The sequence below is a fragment of the Globicephala melas genome, chromosome 16 (assembly GCF_963455315.2).
Source record: "Globicephala melas chromosome 16, mGloMel1.2, whole genome shotgun sequence".
Classification (NCBI taxonomy): Eukaryota; Metazoa; Chordata; class Mammalia; order Artiodactyla; family Delphinidae; genus Globicephala; species Globicephala melas.
Window position 1 is genome coordinate 38,143,255 of NC_083329.1, and position 20,654 is coordinate 38,163,908.

At 42.9% G+C, this 20,654-nt stretch overlaps 1 protein-coding gene across 10 annotated transcripts in view; it reads left to right on the forward strand.

Moving 5' to 3' along the window:
* Positions 1-20,654, forward strand: part of SGMS1 (sphingomyelin synthase 1) — a 291,689-nt gene that overhangs the window by 67,979 nt on the left and 203,056 nt on the right. For 3 of the 10 annotated variants that reach the window (XM_060285953.2, XM_060285956.2, XM_030864967.3), the window contains exon 3: positions 16,789-16,922. The exons of 5 other annotated variants lie outside the window; for them this stretch is intronic. The gene's annotated coding sequence lies outside the window, so the exon portion shown is untranslated. The remainder of the gene's footprint in view (positions 1-16,788; positions 16,923-20,654) is intronic. 2 more of the 10 variants (XM_060285954.2, XM_030864968.3) reach the window with 1 other exon arrangement.

Consider the following 20,654-nt stretch of genomic DNA (forward strand, 5'->3'; position numbering starts at 1 on the left):
TCCAGCCCTAGAATCCCCCAATTCTCTAAGGAGCCACGGCCAGATAATTTTGAAACTTCTGGCTAAGACAGGGCTGCCTCCATCTCTGACTCACAGACTCCTACTACTTGGATGAAGAAGGGAAAGGGGTAGGATCCTGGGAGATGGCTGTCCATTTAGGGGTTGGGCAGAGGTAAAAGTTATCAAAAGCGGCTGAGGAGGAGAGGTGAGAGGAGCAGGTGGCCCCCAGGAGTGGTAACTAATACAGCCTCCCAGGCTGAGGAGTGTTTCAGGGCGGGACAGTGGTCAGTGTACCTCTGTAAACCAAGGAGAACCATGTTCAGGGGTTGATAGTGCAGGAGTCTGGCTGGAGTGGAGGGGTGGGAAGGAAGGGCAGTAGGAAATAAGGTGGGGCTAGATGTCTTGGCCTTGAAAAGCAGGCCAAGTAGATTTTGACTCTGTGTTTGGTAGGAGGGCTGGTAAGAGTGATGCTTTAGGATAATTAGTTTGGCAGCCATACACAGGTTAGATAGAGGGAACAGAACTTATAGTTGCTTCATTGGGAAACTGTTAGAAACGGATGCCTGGAGAAATAGAAAGGCAGGACCCTTAAGGGACCCTTAGCCCCCCACAGATTTTTTTGCATATACTAGGTTATTTTCATAATCTGAGGAGAAAAAGAGAGAGGAATTCGTGATTGAGCAATCTGTTTGCTTACAAACAATAAGCTTAAACAATAAAAAACCAGGTTGTTTTAAAATACTTAGTGGCCTTATAGTTATGTGTGTGTCTCCTTTTCTTGGAGAAGAGTCAAAGGTGAACTTGAGCTCCGCCCAGCTTGGAACGTCACACAATCCAAGTTAATGGGATATGAAGTTTTAATTTGGTTTTCAGAGGCTGTCTGCCATCAGTTTCAGAATTATTTCCTGTTGAACTTCCTGCTTCATCCTCATTTGGTGGTGGTTTTATTTTAAAAGTTGTGATGCTTCTGATAATTGATGGTGCAGAGAGACTTACTGAACCACAGCCTTGTGGAGAGACTAAGCCTGGGAATACATAGTGTTCATTGGCTGCTGGCATTTTGAACTTGTCACTTCTTTTGCATACGACTAGGAGGATAAATGTTCCTACATTAGAATCTACGTGTTTTATAAAATGGGAAGCGTATTCACCAAATCAGTGGTATGACGTGAACTTACAAAATTGCCCTTTACTCCTGATTCTGAAGTAGAGTCCTATTTTATTATTTAATTCAGCCAGCCTCAAATGTTGTGATTTGTGCATTTGGTTCAATAGAAGCAGTGAGTAGCTCTCCCGTGCCTTGTTTCCACATGAGTCCTCTTCAGGTGAGGGTGAATTAATTTAATAAACCAGGTAATGCTCACTTGCACGTCCACAGGCACATTTCTGCCAACCAGGAGTCTCTGTTAGGCTCATTCCTGAGCAGTGATACCCACTATGTGGTGGAAACATTTCATTAAAGAGAACTTCCAAGTTATTTTTTTTATTTTTAAAATGAGGATAAAAATTCCTACCTTATGTGGTTCTTAGTAGGTATAAGGGATGGAATGCAAGTGCCGTGTGTTCTACGCAGAGTCTGTTGTTTTTTAAAATCCCGTCTCCATGGATTTTACTGCAGTGGCTATTCCTTGTGTGTGTTGCTATAGTGTGCTGTTTATTTAGCAAGAAAATCTTCTGACGCAGGACCACGAGGAAGGAAATCATTTGACCGCCTCTCACATCATCCAACCAACAAAATCATCAACCAGGGACACACCAGCACATCTCTCGAAACTCACTGCTTATAGAAACTTGGAAGGAGAAAGCATTTTTAAAAGCACTGTTGAGGATGGCTGCTTTCTCTGTGCCCTCCCTAACGCCAGGAATTTCAAGTATGCCAGGCACAGAGGGGCCCTGTGATTGCCTTTAATGTTACAAAACTCTCCCTACTGAGGTAGGTTCATGACGTTCCTTCTACACGTGCTTCAGTGAAACAGCTGCCTCGTCATCCTCAAAGCTGGTCACTTCCCCTTCTCTTGATTTTGTTAATACTGCACAGTGCTACCGTCTTCTCCTTAGAGCAACCATAGCCATCAGGGCTGTGTTCCTTTCGCCTCTCTTTTTCCTCCTCTCAGACCGAAACTGTGAATAATTTAACCAGATTATTTACCAGCTACAAATTGAAGATGAAGGTAGTTTCAGTAGTTTGAACACGTAAATGGCAATAAATGGCACATGCTTCACGTTTCTTTTTGGGCAAATGAAGAGGGATGGTTGTATCAGGTCCCCATCCTTGGGGCTCATGGCATGTTTGGACTGAGCTTACGGAACACAGGGCTGTGTGCTGCAGGCACTCCTGCTATCTTCCTGGCGCCCTGTTACACTTTCTATTTTTCCCTGTCTCCTTCACATCTTCAAAACATTTCACCCTCTAAAACCACAAGGTTGCGTTTTAGTTTATTGTTGAACAAAGGATCTATTTCAGGTTTACTTTCCTGGACTTTGCAGTTAGTCGGATCTGATGCATTATCTGTCTTAGCTTTTCAGTAAAAGCTTTTTTTTTTTTTTTGCGGTACACGGACGTCTTACTGTTGTGGCCTCTCCCGTTGAGGAGCACAGGCTCCGGACACGCAGGCTCAGCGGCCATGGCTCACATGGGCCCAGCCGCTCCGCGGCATGTGGGATCTTCCCGGACCGGGGCACGAACCCGTGTCCCCTGCATCGGCAGGAGGACTCTCAACCACTGCGCCACCAAGGAAGCCCAGTAAAAGCTTTTGACATAAATTTTCTATTAAGGAAGAAACTGAATGTGAGGAAAAGCAAACTCTTAATTGCAACTGAGGATCTATCTTAGAGGTGGGAACACAAATGAAGTGAAGAAGACTCTTAATCCAGCTTTCCTTCGCTGCAGCAGGCTTGTGTCATGGTTAATGTAGCATTTACGTTTAGTGGTAGAAGTATGGGGTATACAGCTCCAGCCTCCTGCATCGGAGATGGTGTTTGCAAGAGTAGGCCTCCCTGTGTGACCCGTGCACCTCGCTTCACCTTTCTGTGCGTCAGTTTCCTCACCTGTGAAATGGGACAATAAAAGTAACCTTCTCAGAGTTATTGCGAGGCTTACTGGGTTAATTCAAAAAAACACCTCAGACACCCCCCAACATTCAATAACCATTACCTGATATCGTTGTTTTATTATCACATTCCTGCAAGTTAGGTCAGTACATGTGCGTATAGCAGACATTTAAGAAATAAATGCATCAGAACCTATACATCCAAATGGGTTATTTTCTTCCTCAGAATGGTCTCTGGTGGAAGGTAAGTGCTGATTGTGGTAGTGCTGCCCGTGCAAGCCATTTTGGGGATGCCCACCCTGGGATTGCCTGTGACGGCTGTAAAACTGCATTCTTTAAATGGCTCCTGTACTGGCCACTTTTCTGTTGCTTGAGTGAATGTGGGTTTGAATTTTATTTTTCTTTTTTTTTTAAGCTAAAAAATATTTGGAATCAAGTCAAATGAAAAAAATGCTTTGGTTTAAAAGCTCGTCTGTAAAGTATGCTCACAGCATGGTCACTGGACCACACTAAGTCAAGTTCTTGGTTGCAACATGCAGATTATTTGGCTTTGCCTTTTGGGAGCCAATGGTTCGTATCTACTTTTTGCTGAAGCGACTGCTCCATGCCTGGTTATTTTGTCCTCAGAACCATCTTCCTGTGCACCCTCTGCCACCTCTGGAAGTGGAACATCACAAACACTTTGTTTCAGGGGTTCACTCACCCACAGGTTACATCCCTACAGAAACTCCTTTTCCCTTGAATCGGTAGGATTCTTTTCTTCTTCACTCGCAGATTTGTTTTTACCTCAAACCCTTTTGTTCTAACGGTTAGCAGTTTTTACAGCTAGATATGTAACATGTATATCTACTCGCCCTGGCTTTTTAAAATAACTTGATTGTCAGGCCTGCTGTGCAGACATGCTGGAGCACACTGTCTCATGTCTTCGGTCTCCCTTCCTCCCGGTGCATCCTCCCTGCCCCGGATTCCAAGTGATATGAAAATCAGCCTCTGATTTTAGAGTCACTCCTAAGTCAGGTTGCCAGCCCTGCTGAGAGTCAGTTTTTCCAGCTGCACGTTGTAATGGAAAATGTTTGTCTTGAAACATTCACTGCTCTGCAGGAAGTCAACACTTGGTCTCCAAGATAGTTTGGGTGCTGATGTAACTCTCCTGTGCTATCTGGATTGTAGCAGATCAGATGTGGATGCCTAATGTCACTTGTGTCCTGTAGACACTGTGTGTGGGTGGGGAAATGGGTTCGAGTCTAGACACTGCTGGCATTGCCTTTGGTCTGAAAAGCAGGGAAGTTGCATGTTAAAAACAGTAAAAACTGGGAGATTAGAAAAAACATTCCTTTTTCTTTTTTCGCCATTGGCATTACATTGCAACAACCCAAACCTCCAAAACTTGCTTGAATGGTTGCTGAAAAATAAAAACCAATTAACAATGAAGATTTGGGGCTTTCTGCATAATATACATCATTGTGATATATATAATTTATAGATAGCTAGCATTTTATATTTTATGTATAATATATGGAATATGTACATATAATATACGTGTTATATACATAATATACATATATAGTTTTATATCTATATTAAATATATATAGCTTTTCTGCTTTCTCACAAACTTTTCTTTATGGCCCTTAAAACAATGTTTTTGGTTTTTAACCATTTTACTTTGACTCGTGTCATTTATAAATCCTCACTCTTTTGACCTTTATTTTTTATGGACAAATATGCCTATTTCTTGCTCTAGCCCAGATTGTTGAGATTATAGAAATTGTAGTTTCTCTTCTCTTTTCTTAGTCTTTCATGTGTCTCGTAGTCTTTTCTTAAACAGATGTCTAAGAATTAAATGAGTAGCAGCACTTCAGAACAGTGATTTGTAAATACATATGTGCATCGGATCTTTGTGAACTTATAAAAATAATTTTAAGGGGAAGATTAAATGTACTTCCAGCCATTTTAGACACACAGAACCCGGAAAATTTTGTTTATACCCGTCTTGGATGAAGTGCAAGTCTTTGAAGAATGAAAAGCGGAAGTTGTAGGGTGTGGTTGTCTTCAGCTTTCTTTCCCACAGGGTCTAATTTGGTTGCTGGAACTTCGAAGCTGTGCCTTGAAAATCTGATGTTAGTGGTGGTGGCTACGGGAAGATATTAAGAAAAAAATAACAGTTCCCACCAGGGTGATTTTAGGCAAAGGTGTGAGACACGCAGCCTTTTCCACGCCTGGATGCCAACATCTCGAACTTTTCCTATTAAAACCTGTTTGTAGGAAAGAATCAGAAACTCTCCTTGAAGTGAAATAACTGTCAGTTTTAGTGCCTTTGTCCTGGGAGATTTGTATTTTGTCAGACAGGAAAATGTCAGCTCCAGGAATAAAAGTCCTTTTTTTAGGTGGATAAGTCCGACAGTTTGGTCCTAGTCATGACTTTCGAAGGCTGTCCTCTGGTTCTCTTGGTTGAATATGAAACAAGCCTTTTTCCCCTGCCAAAACCTCCCAAGAGTGGATGGCTCTATTACAGTTTCAAGGATCTTGGCCCCATCTCCTGGCCTTGAATCCAAGTCTGGCAACTTACTACAGCTCTGTGCACTTAGAGTATGACAGATGGAGCTAGGTGGTCCCCATTCCCACAGCCGAGGGAAGTTCTGGGAGGGGCTGAAGATCACTGTATAGGCAGAGCTCTGAAGGGTCAAATTAATGCCCCTCGTGAGGACATTAGGAGATGTAAGGTACTTAATCTCCAAAGAAAGGTGAAATTATATTGATGTGCCATACTTTACAAGGCAGGAAAGTTCAAAACCTTTAGGAAATATTTTCAATAGCAGGAGTTTTCTTGTTGCTTGAATTAAGTTGCTACAAGAGGTAAAAATTGCAATAAGTGCTGTTATTTGGGAAATCAGAGACTTATATGATAATGTTTTGCTGTATTAAGTCTTTACAGGTGTAGCAGCATAACTCTTATAAAATTTAACTGGATTGGAAAGCAGAAGCTATGGAATCAATGCTTTTGGTCTTTTCTTCTTCTGTGCCTGCAACCCCCATATATTCAAATCTTCAGTCTCTCTTAAGATCTCCAACCGTGGTTGGTCCAGCTCCCTTGCAGAGTTTCCGGTTGAATGTGTCCAAAGCACTTTTATCACAGCTGCATCTTGGTCTTCTCCCTTTCTCTCATCCTCTATATTCTCTCCCAAACCGAATCACTGTTGATTCTGTCTCCAAAAAGTATCTGAAATCCACCAACTTCTCCCCAACTCTTTGCCACCCTGCTGGTCTGGTCACTTGGGTGACTGCAGTCACTCTTCTACATTTACTGGGATTCTTTCCCATCCTCTTTCTGAAATGAAAATCTGCTACCCCCCCATCCCCCCCCCCCAAGCCCAACCCAAAACAAAACCGGGAAACAAATAAACTGGCATCACCCACCCAGCTTTCCCATGATGCCCATGATCTTCAGTTGAAATCAGGAGTCCCACGTGACCTGGCTATTGCCGGCCTGCCCCGGTCCTCCCCATTCCCCCTCTCCCTGTCCGTGGTCCAGCTATGATTGGCTTGGTTTCAGTTCCTCAGAAATAGCATTCACTTATACTTTCCTCCCCACTTCTTAACATTTTGTGGACTCCTATTTTTTCTTTGGTTCTCCCCTTAAAATACCATTTTGTCAGGTAAAGCCTTAGGTTAGAGAGCGTCTTCTTTTATTTATTTCTTTATTTGGCTGCGTCGGGTCTTCATTGCAGCACCAAGATCTTTAGTTGCGGCATGTGGGATCCAGTTCCCTGACCAGGGATCGAACCCCGGCCCCCTGCATTGGGAGCGCGGAGTCTTAGCCACTGGACCACCAGGGAAGTCCCGAGACAGTCTTCTTGCATCATGTCCATCCCATTGGTAGATTTATCACTCTTGGTATATCCCTAGTACCTAGCGTAGGGTCTGGCATATAGTAGGCACTTAATCGTATTTGTTGAATGAAGGAAAGTAGTGGTGTTTACAAACAGGTTAAGTGCTTCTGAATCTGAGGTGTGGCATGTCTGGTCTGTGTGTGCACAGATGCCACCCCTTTTCTCACCTGTGCTCGAGGCAGACACTGCTCCTCTGTTTTTTGTTTGTTTGTTTGTTTGCGGTACGCGGGCCTCTCACTGCTGTGGCCTCTCCCGTTGCGGAGCACAGGCTCCGGACGCGCAAGCTCAGCGGCCATGGCTCACGGGCCCAGCCGCTCCGCGGCATGTGGGATCCTCCCGGACCGGGGCACGAACCCGTGTCCCCTGCATCGGCAGGCGGACTCTCAACCACTGCGCCACCAGGGAAGCCCGACACTGCTCCTCTGTTACGACTCCCTTCCCCTGGGCTGGCTTTCTTAGCTGCTGTCTAGGCAGCTGTTTCTGCTCTGCTGGTCCCTCTGAATTGGCATGTGGCATGAAACCTCTGCCATTTCCAGTCTAGCAGAAAAAGGCATAGCATTCCAGATGTGTAGGTTCTTGTCTCTAGACATTTGTGGAAACTCGTTGTGCCTTAGTTTGCGTGCAGTCTGATGCAAGTAATCAGATGGTAATGTAAGATATGCTTTCATGAAGATAGAGTAAGAAACACTGAAAGATTCGTAAAGCTTATCCAAATAAAACGTTGTATAGTTACATTCAGTGTGCTTTGTATAACAAATACTCATCTTGTGATCAGGCACTTATGTGGAGAATAAAATGTAATTTTTTAATGCATGTAAATACAAGTTTTAATTGCAAGCTTACCATATCTGTATATGAGTCCTTTACAACAGGGACTCTAATTTTCTTTCAGAATTAAGTTATCTCTTGTTAAGTTTTTATTTCGCTAGTGAAAAATACATTTCAAGGAGATAGAGTGTAAAAAAAAACATCACGAAGATGCTAGTTTTTTATTTCGTTTACTGTCATTGCGTGGCAGTGTTTCATAAAGTTTCCCCATGGGTCACCTGTATCAGGAGCACCCGGGGTTGGTTAAATGGCACATTCCTGCCTCCACAACTTAACTGGATCAGACTTTCTGAGGCCTGGAAATCTGCATTTTAAATAAGCTCTGAAAGTTTGAACACCACAGCCATATAATACCTAGTATATAGTGTGGCATTAGTAAATATTGAGTAGGATCTATAAAAGATGTCTCATTCACTGACCTCTTCAGTCTTGCCTGAGTGTAACAGTGACATCAGAAAATATACCGCTGCCAGTGCTGTCCAGTAAAAGGTGAAGATATTGATGGTGGCCGAGGTTGAAACCAGTCAATGACCTTATGCAACCAGAGCACCAAAGATCAACAAGGGCATTGTTCCCAGAGGCTTAAACACACTGGCCCCCTGGGCACAATGGTCCTTTGATCACAGCTGACATGGGCAGAAAGGAGCCAGGCAAGGCTCTGGTCCCCTTGGTGCCTAGTGAGGGCCAGTCCTGCGGTGAAGGGGCAGTGCTTCTGGTCTAGTTCTCTGGAGCGGCCCAGCAGGGTTAGGCTGGCAGTGGCCTTTACCTTCAACAAGACTCCCTTATTTTCTGCCCTCCCTGACTGCCCAGGATGCAAGGAGAAAACTTGCCCCTAATCGGAAGGCAGAAACAATAACAGCATTTTAAAGTTGGCATTGCTGAGTGTGTAGGATGTGCTTTACTTGCAGTAGATCGTGTGATCAGCTTAAAGGAGGGGCAGTCCAGTGTGCTGGTGAGAGAGCATTTCACAACAAACTTTAACCCTGGACTGGACCCATGGGAGAGGTTATAGCTGTCTCTCTCCAGTTCCTATCTCCAGTTCCTATCCAGTTCTTGCTCTGCACCTTTAGCCTTCCTTGATCTCCTTCGACCCTTTATGGTACTTAGAGCTTGCACAATTCCGTATCCAGATTAATAACTGTTTTCTGCCATTTCGTAAGTCTTCATTCTGTCCCACCAAAAAGAAACAGATTCTCAGGGGGTGATGGTGTCCTCCCCACCGCCCCGCCCTCCCGGCCCTGGCATTTAGAAACCTGTAAGGACATTCGTGGTTGTCACAATGATGAGGGGTGTCTATATTATTAAGGTTGAACATCCCGAGGGTGTGGATGCTAAACGCCCCTTGGTCCTTGGGACAGTCGCACACAGTGAAGGATTGTCCTGTCGAGAATGCTGATGCACCGCCACGAGAAACACTGGAGCTCTTTGGGTTTGCCTGCATCTTGTTCAGTGCTTCCTTGAGAACAGACCCAGCATTTATCATCTGATGAATCTGCACGGCTTAATAGATGCAGTACGAGCTAAGTTACTTACTGGGAAAATAAACAAATGGTTGCAGCCATCTTCCTGGCTGGCAGTTGTGCTCTGACAGTGGAGCCATCACTCCTCTTGGATCCTGCTTTGCAGCTTCGCCCTTCCCAGTGGTACACTGTGGACAAGAGTTACGACCCAGACAGTAATCCTGAACTGCTGCTACTGTTCCACTCAGGAAACACTCTGATGGAACAAGATACTGCCGTCCGTTGTCCCGCTGGCACCTTGGTCTCCTAAAAATAAACAGGAGAGGGCTTCCCTGGTGGCGCAGTGGTCGAGAATCCGCCTGCCAATGCAGGGGACACGGGTTCGTGCCCTGGTCTGGGAGGATCCCACATGCCGTGGAGCAACTAGGCCCGTGAGCCACAACTACTGAGCCTGCGCGTCTGGAGCCTGTGCTCCGCAACAAGAGAGGCCGCGATAGTGAGAGGCCCACGCACCGCGATGAAGAGTGGCCCCCGCTCGCCGCAACTAGAGAAAGCCCTTGCACAGAAATGAAGACCCAACACAGCCAAGGATAAATAAATAAATAAATAAGTTAAAAAAAATAAACAGGAGATGCTAAGTAAATTGTTACATCATGAGGGGGGTGGGGACAGGGAATCCAATATTTTTTTTATCACAGACACCATCCCAGGCAAGTGCTCTTAGCAGTAGGAGGGTTCGAGATTTGGAGGGACGTGTTCTGAGCTCCCAAACCTTCTGGAGTTATTTTGCCTGTGGATCAGAAAGCTACTGTGGGGAGGAAAAAAGTTTTGAACTAAGGATCAGACAAGGGTCCTGGAAAAGTTGCTGCTTCATATCAGTCATTCAGTTAGAGATATCAGAGAAGTGACAGATGAATACAAATTTAGGAACACAAAAGAGAGGGTGACATCAGATCTTATTTTAAAGGACTAAGAGTTAAGCCAGAAAGCTTGTTGACCTAAGGATGTCCAATAGACTATGGGATTTGAATATCTTAAAACCGGATAATAATTAGACTAACAGTAAAGACAATAGGAACAGACTGGGGAAATGCAGCTACAGGAAGTTGAGAGAAATGGCAAACTAAAATGAGTCAGAGGGCTGGTTTTTCCCTTCAGTCTCCTGTGACCAGTTGAGAAACAGTGTGTTCTTCCTTTGACTCAGTGAGCCTACTTCTAAGAGTAATTTCTAAGCAAATGAGTAGAGCTTTGTTCCGAGATTCAGCTCTGAGTATTAGTGGGCACTGTTTGAAACTGAACATTGGAAGCAACCCAGATGGCCCCCCAAAGAGCCTTGGATGAACACGTTATAATTCATCTATACAATGGAATATTCTATAACCATGACAGTGATATTGAGGAGAAATATTGACATGGAACAAAATGTATGAAAAATAGGCTGTAATAGAATATATAAGGTTAATGTTTCAATAAAGAAATATGTAAACATAGAGGGAAAAAACATAGAGGGAAAAAGGCATTAATCAAAATGTTCACTTGGAGTATCTTTAAGTGGTTGAATTCCAAGTACCTGGAATTCTTTCTTAGGGCTTAAGTACTTAAAATGTTTAATTTGAACATGTGTAATTATTTTTGTAATTAAAAAGTTTAATACAGTAAATAAAAACATGATCAGATTATTAAAGGGTGCTTTGTCAACCTGTTATCCAAGTATTTCAATATATAATTATTTTTAAATCCAAACATTACTGGTAGTTCTAAGAAGCTGTTAGTCCCTCACATTTTATTCTGGATTTAGTTGATCATTAGCACAGAGGAAATGAGGGTTCTGATTATGAGGAATAAATGTGATTGGGGGTGAATTAAAGAGTGGGAAGAAAGAAGGGATATATCAGTATAGTTAAGAGGAACATAGATAAACTGAGTCTAATACTTCAATAATGACTACATTTGCCTGGTTTGAAACTCTGCCTGGGAAATTCCCTGCTAAACATCATCATACACATCATACATCATACACTCTTAGGGTGACTGGGGAACACCCACTAAGCCTAGGCTTGGCTCCCTTGCCCCAGGAGTGGCTGAATCAGAGATGTGAGAGCCTCAGGTGCTATAAGGTTTCCAGCTAAAGGCCTAGTCCATGGTAGGCTTCCAGTTCTCAGAGGTGAGGCCACAGAGCTCCATGAGTGAGTCAGCCCATTAAGAATTTAGGTCTTATTTAAAGGAAATACTTTGCAGCAGCATTTCTTAGAATATACTCTGTGGGACACTATTCTTAGGAGAAGGCTCCATGGCGGAAATCATAAAAGGAGGCGGGACAAATGGGCTTGTGAAAGGAGACAGGTCAGCGTGTCCCGCAGCCCCTACGTCCCCACTTGTATCTCGCAGTTAGTATACTGAGGCTCCAGGTGTCTGGCCTTAAAGACATCTTTTGGCTTTGGGTTAACCCTGAGTTTACTAAATTTAGTTAGCTATAGATTTTTTTTTTTTTTTCGCATGAGGATTTTAAAAAACTATTTAGGCGAAGATGGATATTCTTATATCCTCTTTTGTTCAGAGGACCTTCATTCTAGCTAGAGTTTAGAGCTGAGAGCTTTGAGTATACACTGTGGGCGAGGCATTTAGAGAAATACAGAATCTTCTCCACCCATGTGGGGTCTGCTCACTCTTCTGGGAACACTGTAAAGTGAGGCCTAAGTTCACATAATACTGAGCAGTGTCTGTCTAGGTTGGCGATCTGCATAGTCTAGGATTCTGCTTTCGTTGAAATCTCAAATGACACAGGTTGGCAAGAAATACATAATAATGTTAGTGCCTTGTCCCCTCTCTTCTAATTTCCCTTTGGTGAGTATATATTACTCCTCCTCCCAAAGTTTTATTAATAAAACAATGGGCATACAGTATTTCCAACCCAGTTCCTCTTGGAAGGAACAGGGGAGACAGGCTGGTAGTCCACTCTGCAGAGGAAGGGTCCCTGGCTGCCACGTCTGGCCGCTCTCTGCTCTCCCATGCTGGTGGGAGGAGGTCTGGAGAGCAGAGGGCCTTGTGAGCCAGGGATGACTCCTGCTGATGCCCCTCAGGACCTGGGGATCCTGAGGTATCAGGAAAGCCAGAGGGGTGGTGAGGCTGGGAGCTGATGCTTGCAGGGGCACTGCCACTTCCTCGGGCTGCTGGCACTCTGTTGCGGTGGGGACACATGAGCAATTTTTTTTTTTTTTTTACATAAGCAACTGTTTAAGTCTGGGGAGGTAACTCTGAGTTAAGATTTTGATTTCTTTTTTTTTTCTTTTTTTCTGTTTTTTTGCGGTACGCCGGCCTCTCACTGCTGTGGCCTCTCCCGTTGCGGAGCACAGGCGCCGGACGCGCAGGCTCAGCGGCCATGGCTCACGGGCCCAGCCGCTCTGCGGCATGTGGGATCTTCCCGGACCGGGGCACAAACCTGTGTCCCCTGCATCGGCAGGCGGACTCTCAACCACTACGCCACCAGGGAAGCCCAAGATTTTGATTTCTTAAACTCCATTGTAGGGCCCCAAACTTGGGAGACCAGCAACATAGAGAGAGAGTATAGAAAAGAGATATTTTCAGTAAAAATTGTTTAGGCTTCTGTTAAAAAAGATGCGCTATAGACCCTTTAGTAGGAGAACGCTCATCTTGTGAAGATGTGGCCAGTGATACACGTGGAGAAGCCACAGAAGTGCGAGTAATGATAACTCTGGACAGTGTGTCTATTTTTTTGACGTGAGAGCGTTGGTGATGCACCTCAAACAAAACCAGACCTCTGGGCGGTTGACTGGGGTCCAGCCCCCCTCTGAGGCACATCATGGAACCAGGCTCCCTTCCTCCAGCCCTGCAGCCCTCACCTTCACGGCTCAAAGCTCAATCACATCCTCCTGTGGCTCCTGTAAAAGGAAGTGGGCCAACCATGGGTTTTGACCCAGGGGATTAAAAAGTTAAACTTTTCTGAGTTTAGCGGAGGAGCAAAGAATTTGTCCTGTTTTTGTCAAATGAGATCCATCTGGAAAATGAATTAGGAGAAAAATATTCTTGAAAAATAAACTTTTGATTAAAACTTTTTTTTTCCCTTCCAAGGTGCCAGTAAAACAAAGTGGAACACATTACCCACAAGGCAATTTTAGATAAGAAACTAAAATTTAGATGCCTCTTCCTTTCTTTAATAATTCTACACTGATTTGGTTCCTGTCACAAATGTGGGTGAATAAGATAAATGATCCTGGCATGATCAGCAACCTTTATATTTTCTGTCTGCTGAGAATACTTAAAGCATAGACTCTAATTTTGTAGATGGAATGAACCTTAGAAAGTCAGTGTTTGCTGAACATCAGAGTGTAGATTAAAGATAACAAGGACACTCATACAAATTCCCAAGAACCTAACTCTTCAGTCACACCCAACACTGGTAAAGGGATGGAAAGGAGCATGAATATCATTCCTGCCAAGTGGTCTTTTTACCGACAGATGGGACAAAACCTCTCCCTCCCCATGAGTGATATTTTCACTGTGGTGCTCCAAACAGGCACCTCTTCTTAACAAATGTTTGACCTGTTTCTTATGAATAGCCAGGGCACAAATAAAAAAGACTGGACATTTTAAAAAATGATATTTGTTGTTTTTAATGGTGAAAACGATTCATTCAGCAATGTCTGCATGCCTCCCATGACCTGGAAACTGTTCTAGTTGCTGTGGTTATAAAGGTAAATAAGAGAGGCATGAAAACATTATTCTGTCAACTTACTTGGTATATTTAACCTATTCCTTTCCTGTATATACATATTTTTATATTATATTATACTTAGAAGAATATTTTTGTATCCTGTTTTCCTCATTTAATATTATATCTTAAGCATTTCTGCATGCATATAATTTTTAATGGCTGCATACTGTTCTGTTTTGTGGATATTTCACAATTTCTTAAACCATTTCCCTGTTGTTGATCAATTAGGTAATTTTGAATTTTAGTAGTAAAAACATGATAAACATTGATGTATAAAATTTTACCCTCATTTCTAATTATTTCCTTAAGATAGGTTCAAACTGGAACTGGGTCAAAGGGTATGAACACTTTTAAGGGTCTTGATACATGATGCCAAATGCTTTCTTGTATGGGGCAAAGTAGTCATTTCACTTTATCCTCATTTCCTCATTAGTGTAGGGTTTTTTTGGTCTTTTTATTTAGTGCTGATGTATTAGAAAAAATTTTGGATTGGTTTTTCCTGGAAGATCTTGTTTTGGGGACCAACTTCTCTGTGACACCTTCCTGCCCGATGTGTTTTCAGTCATCTTATTTAGGACTTTTAAACTTGATAGAAGGAAAGGGTGTTTATTTCTATATTGTCATTGCCTCCCTGAGTACCTTCTCTGAGGTACACGTTAATATTATACTCATAGTAAAAATATAAGAAACCACATGACAATGCTGCTGCATGTATTATATAAGCCATTGTTAAAAAAAAGATGATCCTGGGGGGTGGGGGGTAGGGGAGGGATGGATTGGAAGTTTGGGGTTAGCAGATGTAAACTATTATATATAGAATGGATAAACAACAAGGTCCTATTCTATAGCACAGGGGACTATATTCAATCTCCTATAATAAATCATAATGGAAAAGGAAAAAAAAAGATGATTCTCTTTCTCAGTACCTAGGGGGAAAGACCTTTTTCTGTTCTTCCTTTAATCAGAATTATGTGGCCTGCCTCATTTCCCTTTTTGCTCTGCCTATTAGAAATGTAGAAATTTTACTGTTCAAGTACACCAACAGCATTATCTTGTGGTTGGAAAATCAACTTCTTTCATTTCATGACTTTACATTTGTGACTTCTAAGTGCCTATGTATCTTCTATCGAACGTTGCCTCGAATCTTTCCTGCAGATGGGTAGCATGTAAATCATTTAATGAAATGAACTGCTAATGATGGTGTGATGATTTTAGATAAACAATTCATTTGGCTTATATCTTTAAGGTTTTTGGACAGAAAATTACATACAGTTTTAATTGGCTATAAGAAGGCCAGGGATTTTGGAGGAAACATTAGGGCCAGAAAATCCTGGTACAGCTTATTTAAACTCTGAAGCTGTGTATGTATTTAGCAACCAGTATTATGGTGTGGCTGGTCATTAATTGAGAAACTTCTTATTTAACTAGCATGCATTAAAGTAATGTGCAGTTTTTCATGGGGGTGTGATGATGTTTGAGGAGCATGATGACTATTTCAAGTACTTAGTACGTAGATGGGTTGTGCTGCTTTATTGCTTTAAAGAAAATAATGAGGATTGGACAAGGAAATTGCAAAGGACTTTGGGAAAAGAAAGATCCTTCCTCACATGTGGGATTGAAATGCACAGCAGGCTTAGTCTTGCCCTCCTCTGCACCCTTCCACACTCAACTCGCTTTGCCAGAAGCTCTAATTGTATGGTATTGTAATTATTTGTTTACAGTCTGTGTCTCTATTAAACTCTAGTTGGCCCAGTCTTGGTCTTCTTTGTGTCGGCTATATCTAGCACAGTGCTAGCAGTAAATTTTTCACATATATGATTCATATTTCTGAAATAGCAGATTAGAAGGCATATTTTAGGCCAGTAAGTATTTCAAAATATCGGCAAGTATTTTGAATAGTTAAGAGGGGCTGGGAGGCATTTTTTTGCCCCCAAAGTTTAATATGTGTTCCTTCCAAAAAAAAAAAATCAGAAAATCTGAACTCCTAAAATCCTACATTTCTTAAAATTATTCAGTTGCAAGCAGCATTTTGGTGCTGAGTCCTGCTTGAATGGGCTAAGTGATCCTTCCTGGGGCAGCCCTTCTCACCTTTTCTCCCCTACAATTTTTTTTTTTTTTTTTTGGCTGCAGCTTGGTTTGGGAGATCTATGTTCCCCGACCAGAGATTGAACCTGGGCCCTCGGCAGTGAAAGTGTGGAGTCCTAACCCCTGGACTGCCAGGGAATTCCTTCCCCTACATTTTTGTATTGTTCTGGGCGTGAACATCACCCATATTTATTGAAGGCCTATGGTATACCCATCCATGTGTTGTGCTGAGGATACAGTGGCGATCAAAATGTGGACTCTGCTGTCAAGGATGGAGTTCAGATTCTGGAAGTATTAGAAGCAGACTCAAGTCTTAGAATTTATACAGGGAACTTTCTTGTTGCTTTCCTCTTTTTCTTGTGGGCGAGTTGACACAGAGAAAACCACAAATAAGAAAGTTCGGGAGTCACTGATTTCACTATGTGTGATAAGGATCCTCTGCTATAAACAAAACGAGAAAAGGATATTGCAATATACTTCTTCCTTCTTTAGTCTCACCCAGACACATACTTTGTGCTGTGCTGTGGATGTTCATTTTCACAGTGTCCCAGCTCTAGAACCCAATTTGTTCTTGTGGAAATTTAGTCACTTTTGGAGAGCCATAGCAGTTTGTAAATCACGCCTCTCTGATAATGTTCCCAAGGCCATTATGACTAAATTGGGTGATAGAATGAGATCTGTAGTAGTATGTCACTTTGATGGGTGACATATCCTAACCTTTCAGTGATTTGGGCTTCTTTAAAGCACAGAACACACCTTGGGGATGAGAGTTGGATTACATTATGGAATGTTGCCCAGTGAAAGTCCGGCGAGTGCCAAAGAAATGCTCTGTGGAGTGACTGCCTGATCCCAAGATTACGTTCCTGCTTGCCTCACGGGTGAGTCTTCTAATTTTTAGCAACAGTCTCCGCTGTCTATTGTGGAGCCCAATTCCTTAGTCTCTGGGATGCTCAGAATCCTCACCTGTAAAATCTGGATCATTTGACGAGCCTCTGAGTGGCTCTGAAGACTCAGTGACATCTGTGAAGTGACTGTTGTGCGACCAAGAACAGAGTCGGCCCTTAGTATACAGCAGCCCCTCTTATCTCTTAAAATGGAAGGTTTTTTTATTCCCTAGCATTTAGAAACACAGGCTTATAATATTTTTAAATTACAGTAGTTCATATTTATTCATGATGAATCCACAGTATATTTCAGATACTACAGATTGCATTCTTCTTGGTCTATTAACTTGGTATTGTCTACTTGGGGGTTTTTCCATATGGCTTAGGACTGAGTCTTGAAGCAAACCAGTACTTAATTAGTTAATTGATTAATTAATATTATTTTACATATATAGTCCTTAGTGCCAAGTACTAGAATGAAGTTCTTTGTATAAATGATCTCATTTACTCCTTAGTGAAGACACTGAAGCACAGAGAAAGATCAAGAAATTTGTTCAAGGCTGTATTGGAGGACTTGGGATTGAAACCCAGGCATGTCTGACTTCTAAGCCCAGATTCCGAGCGCTCCTCTTTCCCTTTAGCACGTGTTAAATCGCTGAGAAGAGGACCCTTCAGAGTGGCAGACACCAGTGCTTTATGGATGGCTTTCGGTCTGGTTGGTATCACGTGCCTGAACACATCATTCTGTAGTTAAAGGACTCGTACTCTGTGTTAGGTGTTAAGATAGCACAGCTCACTCATGAGCACTGCACTTTATTTATGTTCCTGCTGGGCCCTTATCATAATCTGTCCTTGCTCTAGTTCTTAGTGGTCAAGTCTCGGAGGAGGCAATATATCGAGTGGTTAAGAGCCCAAGACTCTGAAATTGGACAGCCTGGAATTGAATCCCAGCTCTGTCAATTACAAGCTGTGAAAGATGGAGCAAGTTACTTATCTCTGTGCCTTAGTTTCTCATGCATAAATTGGGAATAATAAATAGTATTTACTTTAAAGGGTTGCTGTGAGGATTAAAAGAGTACACACACACACACACACACACACACACACACACACACACGGCACTTAGGGTGCTTAGAACAGTTCCTGGCACGTAGTGAGTATTCTGCAGTGTTTGTGGTTAATAATAAGATGACCGTGTTCTTTGAGCATAGCTATGGGCCATGTCATTTTTGTCTTCGTATTCTGCACAGGCCCTGCCCCAGTGCTCTACACATGGTGGGCTCACTGTGAAACTCTGTTGAAGGAGCGGATGGATATGGACAGGTGAAATGGTTGAAGGCATGACCAGTTCTTTTTCATCTTGAAGTTGTATTTGCCTCATTGACATAAACTATCTTGACTTTAATAGGATCAGAGACTGAATAACTAGAAGAGGTTGACCCAGGCAAGGTTAAAATTATTTGTCAATCATAATAGCTAACATTTGTTAAGTGCTTACTGTGGGGTAGGCACAGGCTAAATATTTTATGATTAACTTACTGAGTCTTTCCAAGAGCCTCATGAAGCAGGTATTATCCCACTTTACAAATAGTAAGCCTTGTCCCTGTAGTTAAGAGGTTGGATTTTGAATCAGGCAAGACTGTGTGAAGCCCACAGCACAAGCAGAGCTGAGCTTCTGTCTCAGGTCTCCCTGAGCGACCTTTAGCCTATAGCAAAGCACCCAGTAAACAGTTGTGTTACCTGTTATTATTGCAACTTCTCTGAGGCAGAATCATAACGCCAATACTACTTGAATACAAATATGAGAGCCCCAAACATTGGTAATTATCATAGCAAGCATGTCATGGGTATACAAACAACATATTCCTTTGTTAAAAATTCTGCCTTTAGGAACGTCTTCACATTGAAGCTAAACTTTTCATACTTCAGGTTAAAACTATTTTCTCTATGCTGTCTTTAGTGGGAATGGAAAAATGCTGTCCATGGCTCTCAGCAGGGTAGTGCTTAAAATGATGTTAAATGGTGGAGTCTTCCTTGTTTTCTCTTTCCTAGGTTAGACTTGCCCTGTGGGCTTCATACTTTTCATCCCTGTGGGTTTCATCTACTTTTGGTCCTTTTCTGTTTTGTTTTGTTCTCAGTTTTCTCTAGAAGTGTGGAGCACAGCATTGGTCACTCTGACTCTGGCTGATATTAATTATGACCTGAAGTTGTACATCCTCCTTCACAGTCAGGGTCTGCATGTGAAGACGCCTCCCCTGTGTGAGGCGATGCATGGTGCTGAAACACTCATACTGTCTGCTTTACACTGTGCCATTTGGGGGGCAGCTGGTCATGGGAGTCCTGTTCATGCCTCCTTCGTTAGGTCCCCAACTCCACAACCTGGGGCCAGGAATGAACATACTGGACCAGTGACATGCAGGGCCCAGATGGTCTACAACAGGATTTTGCCCGTTCCCCAGTCCTCACTTACTCGTGTGCTAGCTAACATGGAGCATCGATCCTACTGGTTGTGCAGTATACGAGCTTCTTGAGAATAGAATTGATTTAATTACACAAATATTCCAGATTCTTCCCTGTGAGAAGTCCTTTTAATCTTTGACCTAATACATTTTTTTGTTTGTTTCTTTTCTTTTTTTTTTTTGGCTGCACCCCAGAGCATGCAGGATCTTAGTTGCCTGACCAGGGATCAAATCCTTGCTCCTGCAGTGGAAGCGCAGGGTCTTAACCGCTGGACCGCCAGAGAATTCCAATTTTTGTTTGTTTCTAGTAAGAACATCCTTTTCCATTTCCCCCACTACTTTTAAATACTTTTTGCTTGAGCCATGTGTATATTCCTGGATTCTTGAAATTGCTGGTCCCCTGTCTTGATGAAATATTTTGTTCTTTTATGAGCGTCACAGTTGACGTTAGTTTATGAGTGACTTTACGGCATCCTCTTCTAAAGAATTCTGATGAGTTTCTCACATCTTACTCTTACCCTTTTAATGCTGTCACAGGGTCATCATCTGTTGCCATTCTGGGCCTTTCCCTGGAAACACCAGTTATACTGTCAGTTTTTCAGTTAAATATGTTAAGTACTGTTTATAGAAAGCCTTTAAGCTCTTTGGCCCCACCCCTCACTGGCTGTGTGGCATGCGGGAGGCTGTTGACCCTCTCTGTCCCCTTGCTCATCTGCAGGGTAGACTGTTAACAGCTCCTACCTACAGAGGTGGTGTGAGCACTCAATGAGATAGTGCGTGCTAAGTGCCCCTAGTGCTTAGCACATGTAAGCGCTCAGTAAACATTGTTATCATTGTAAAGGTTAGCACAGGTACAGTGAGGATACTAAGGTCGAGGCACTAACCCAGCTTTGAATGGTGATCGTGACATATTTCCCAGAGGTTATCAAGCCTCAGTGATTTAGTCAAGAGGAGAAAGGGAAGAAGGGGTCTTTCATGAAGGGGAAACGGCTCTTGGGTTTTCATTCACAGGACATAGCATGTTGTGGGGGGTGACGGGGAAAGCTGAGCAGGGAGCAGATCGCAGAGGTCTTTCTTTGGGAAGCCCAGGGGCTCTGACTCTATTCCTGAGAAAGGGGAACCACTTGATGAGAGTGCTGGACACATGCTGACTTGAGGAAACAGAGCTCAGCGGGGTCCACACGGAGAAGCTGAGACCTGAGAAGACTGATGTAAGAGTCCCCCGAGGATGGGGAGTGCCTGCACGGTGAGGCAGGCAAATGGACAG